Raw genomic sequence first — 5,310 nt, forward strand, 5'->3', positions numbered from 1 at the left:
CCGCCTAGCGTTGGAGCTCCAAACAACTAATAAACCCCTCCCCCCGTGTGCCTGCTCGGACCTTGCTGAAGGAGCAGCCCCATGTCCACTCACAGGCAGAGCGGGGGATGCCACACGGCCAGCCCCCACATTTACCCTCCGCCGCGAACGCCGCTGAACCCGCCACTCCCCTTGGGGAGAGGGTGGCCCAACCGCGCCCGGTACCCGCGGAGATGTCTCGACAGCAGGGACAGTGGGTGAAGCATGTAACACCTGGGGTGTACCATGCGACGTACCAGACTCCCCACTGCCACTACACTCCGAGGCAGCAGCCTGAAGACGGCTGACCGCGGCCATCAACACGCTCAGCTGTTCGCGAACAGTGGCCAGCTCCTCCTGCGTCCGTACACAGTAGTCACACATCCTACCCATCCTAAGGAATCAATTTACTGTAGAGAGTTTATCAACTTTTAACTAGACTGCTAATTCACTAAAGGCGGCTGATTGTTGACTAAACTGTGATTGCTAGCCACTTCTTGTAGAAAAAAATGAAAATAGCACTACCTGTCTCTGGACTGTATTCAAAACAAACACTAGCACTACTGGCACTGTGGCTGACTAAAGGGACTCTCTCTGACTGTATTCAAAACAAACACTAAATCTATGGAACAATATTACTAGCACTCGACAATTACAGCTTCCTAAAAGCAAAAAACACACGGAAGAAGAAGTGACAAGTAAGAAAAATACAGTTAATACTTAAACTAAGATAGTTCACTGCACAGCAGACGGGAAGTAGGCAGCAGTTACGATGACACTAGATAGCTCTATTCATAGTGTGTTTGTTTGCGAAAGGCAGAAGTTGTGTTTTAGTGTCTCAGTCCCACACACTTCTAATTTCTGAGGAACTTTCATTCCAGTTATGATTTTCGTGTACATCAGTGAATTAAAAATATATTTGAAATGAATTATTACATTTAATCACTGTGTAATTAATTCCTCCAGATGTCTGATGATGCTCCTGTGAGAGTGAAATGTGTCACAAATTAAATAAATAAATAAATAACCATTTTGCAACCGAGACTGCCTATTCTTTCTTGTAATAAATTATGTACTTCTCCTTTCTGTTACCACTTCTAAAAAATGGCTTAAAAGTTGAACACTGTGTATTGATTTATCGTTGAATAGTTTGTCTCCAATATTAATCACCAGAGGCCGGAAGTTTGGGCTCTATAAATCATTAAAACAGGCAGAAAAAAAGGCATTGTAAATAACTAAAATAGGCATTAAAAGGCAATATAGGAAAACCTTACATTACACCTTTTTATTTACTAGCTTGGACTATTTAGGAACTCATATATATGTTAACATTGTGTTGTGTTATATTTTGAAAGATGAGCAAAATACTATCTGTACCTGAAAGGAAAATGAAAATATGTCAAGAAAGCCTATCCATTACAGTGAATTATCAGCTTATTGGTTGGAAATTGCAACCAAATGCTTTTTAAAATTTGTTAGTCCTGTCAAATCTCCTGCCTGACACTATATTTTTCAAATGAGAAAATGAGCTCTCAATATCTAGAGATAATTGGAGCAAATCTAAATATTGAGTGTGCTCTAGCTCATCCGAAGATTTCTTTTAAAAACTAGCAAAGTTTGCATTCTTTTTTGTGTGCCTGTCGACAACTCCGTGCTTCTGACATATGGTTAAGTTGATCCTTTATTCCTCAATTAATTGCATTTAGGGATAAGATTCATGTTGTACCATTCTTATTACCCATAATGTCATTACACACACAACTGATTTCATCGAAGCACCATCATAGTCAATAAAAACACCTTGACGATGATTTTTAACGTACCTCATACTAATAAAGGGAACAACCAAGTGAAGACAATTGATTCATTTGGGGGGTGGAAAACAACCTACTCATTAATTTTGAGTTTTATGTATCAGTTGGATTATTGATTCATTCTTTTCAGTGAAACCAGTGTGTGGAAGCAACCAAATGAAAACAGCCGACAGTCCTTTATTGTTTTGCATATTGACAGAATTTTTCATTCTGTCTTTTCAGTTGAAACTGGTCTGTAGTTTTTCTGTCAATTTACTTGTGTATTCGCCCTTTTGTCTGAAACCACTCTGTAGTGTTTTTGCTGACTGAGCTATCTGGTCATTCTTCTGAGTGAGATCAGTACTTTCATTAGCTGAACTAAACCTATGATATACAACCAAGGTACTCCTACCACAGAGGACAGCCCTATTGCCCCCGCCCCTTTGGAGGGGTGGGGAGGCAAGTGAAGACATCTCGGGGGTGTACTAAAGTAAAAATAAATGTTATACGTACTCAAGAAAGTAAGTGCTGAATAGACAAATTCTTCTTTTCATCATTTAAAACTGATTAATATATTGCTAAGGATTAAGTTGTTCCAGATGCAATTAACATGAAACTAATAAAGCTGATGTATCGTTGGGGGTATGGAGTTCAGCATAAGTTAGCTTATGGATACATGAAGAAGAAAGGAACATTGCCAAATTTTAGTGACTGTTTGCTCTCCATTTTATTTAAAAGTTATGATGATGACCATTAATTAAAAGCAGTTTGACTCCAGCACTTATGCACTTATTCATCCATTTATCTGTATAGCAGGTAAATACATTATGCAGAAAATTGTCACTGACTACATACGAACAAATAATACTCGTGAACTCAAACCTGTTTACATTTTACATCCTTTGAAAAGTAGTGAGTGTGGGTATGGAGAAGTGCTATTCGCACTCGTATACTATTATTTCAGTGTAACGGTTGAGACTCTAGTCATCTTCATAAACAGTCTGACACAGTGATCACACCTCTGGACTGCTGGGAGGGATGTGTTAAGTCACCTGTGTTGCTGCCCAGGGCAGCAGGAGCAGTGGAGAGGTGGCGTGTATTGTCTGCTGGCTGCAGCTGCCTCTTAAAACAGCAGCTGCTTGCTACCTCCTACATTTGCCTGCTTTGGTGGAGGATGAGTGGAGAAGGGGGGCTGTTAATGTAAGTAATAACATTCCACTTATGTGAAGTGGCTCTCAGCACGTGTTGGTGTTCACAGCTCATACAGTAATTTTATGCTGAAAGTTTAAAAAAAAAAAATGTTACAAGAATTTCTGAATGATAACTCCTTCTAGTCAATAGATGAATTTTAGTCAGTAATTTTACAATTATTTAAAAAAATTGAATTATGTAAAGTAAAGAAACATCCATTAAACTGATACATTTCACATCATTTTTCTAATCTGACCGTTATGTGGAACACACAAAGCAGCATTTTCTCGCAACAGACCAATACTCATAGAAACGTACTTTTTATTCAGCTCTCCTTTAAATTTTGAGATATGTTGTTTCTAAAAAAAAAGTTGGCAATCGTAGTCATGAAAAAGGATGCAAGTGAAATTACTCAGACACTGAGAGAAAAGATACAAATAACATGTGTAACAATACCAGAGAAGGAAAGTTGCTACTCACCATATAGCAGAGATGCGGAGTCGTGATAGGCACAACAAAAAGATTCACACAATTATAGCTTTTGGCCATTAAGGCCTTTGTCAGCAGTACACACTTCTTCAAGACTGCAGGTGTGTGTGTGTGTGTGTGTGTGTGTGTGTGTGTGTGTGTGTGTGTGTGTGTGTACTGCTGACAAAGGCCTTAATGGCTGAAAGCTATAATCGTGTGAATCTTTTTGTTGTACCTATCACCACTCAGCATCTCCACTATATGGTGAGTAGCAACTTTCCTTCTCTGGTATTGTCACATTCCATCCCGGATGTCTGCTTGTGTCTGTATGTGTGGATGGATATGTGCGTGTGTGCGAGTGTATACCTGTCCTTTTTTCCCCCTAAGGTAAGTCTTTCCGCTCCCGGGATTGGAATGACTCCTTACCCTCTCCCTTAAAACCCACTTCCTTCCGTCTTCCCCTCTCCTTCCCTCTTTCCTGATGAGGCAACAGTTTGTTGCGAAAGCTTGAATTTTGTGTGTATGTTTGTGTTTGTTTGTGTGTCTATCGACCTGCCAGCGCTTTCGTTCGGTAAGTCACCTCATCTTTGATTTTATATATAATTTTTCCCACGTGGAATGTTTCCTTCTTATATATATATATATATATATATATATATATATATATAAAAATAAGAAGGAAACATTCCACGTGGGAAAAATTATATATAAAATCAAAGATGAGGTGACTTACCGAACGAAAGCGCTGGCAGGTCGATAGACACACAAACAAACACACAAAATTCAAGCTTATATATATATATATATATATATATATATATATATATATATATATATATATATATATATATATATATATATATATATATATATATATAAAAAAAACAAAGATGATGTGACTTGCCATACAAAAGCGCTGGCAGGTCGATAGAAACACAAACATACACACAAAATTCAAGCTTTCGCAACAAACTGTTGCCTCATCAGGAAAGAGGGAAGGAGAGGGATAGACGAAAGGAAGTGGGTTTTAAGGGAGAGGGTAAGGAGTCATTCCAATCCCGGCAGCGGAAAGACTTACCTTAGGGGGAAAAAAGGACGGGTATACACTCGCGCGCACACACACACACATATCCATCCACACACATACAGACACTAGCAGGAGAGCTTCTGTAAAGTTTGGAAGGTAGGAGACGAGGTACTGGCAGAAGTAACGGGCGTGAGTCGTGCTTCAGTAGCTCAGTTGGTAGAGCACTTGCCCGCGAAAGGCAAAGGTCCCGAGTTCGAGTCTCGGTCGGGCAAACAGTTTTAATCCGCCAGGAAGTTTCATATCAGCGCACACTCCGCTGCAGAGTGAAAATCTCATTCTGGAAACATCCCCCAGGCTGTGGCTAAGCCATGTCTCCGCAATATCCTTTCTTTCAGGAGTGCTAGTTCTGCAAGATTCGCAGGAGAGCTTCTGTAAAGTTTGGAAGGTAGGAGACGAGGTACTGGCAGAAGTAACGCTGTGAGTACTGGGCGTGAGTCATGCTTCGGTAGCTCAGTTGGTAGAGCACTTGCCCGCGAAAGGCAAAGGTCCCGAGTTCGAGTCTCGGTCGGGCAAACAGTTTTAATCTGCCAGGAAGTTTCATTAGCTATGATTGTTTCAATGCAGGATTACGCTCTTCTTGTAAAGCTGTATTACAAGAATGATGACTGTGCACACGTCCCTCTGCAGAAGTTCTGGACACTGAAGGGTTTGAAAAAAGGCGTTCGTCCGACGACTGCCGTGGGTCTGGAGAAAATGATTTGGAAATTCGAAAAGATGGGTTTGTTTGGTGTGCAAACTGGTAGTGGGAGGAAG

At 40.3% G+C, this 5,310-nt stretch overlaps 1 non-coding gene across 1 annotated transcript; it reads left to right on the forward strand.

Moving 5' to 3' along the window:
- The first annotated feature begins 4,995 nt into the window (after nucleotides 1–4,995).
- Nucleotides 4,996–5,070, forward strand: Trnas-cga (transfer RNA serine (anticodon CGA)). Its single transcript has one exon. It is a non-coding gene; the product is annotated as a tRNA-Ser (tRNA).
- The last annotated feature ends 240 nt before the right edge of the window (nucleotides 5,071–5,310 follow it).

Source organism: Schistocerca serialis, chromosome 8 (assembly GCF_023864345.2).
Source record: "Schistocerca serialis cubense isolate TAMUIC-IGC-003099 chromosome 8, iqSchSeri2.2, whole genome shotgun sequence".
NCBI classification, from domain to species: domain Eukaryota; kingdom Metazoa; phylum Arthropoda; class Insecta; order Orthoptera; family Acrididae; genus Schistocerca; species Schistocerca serialis.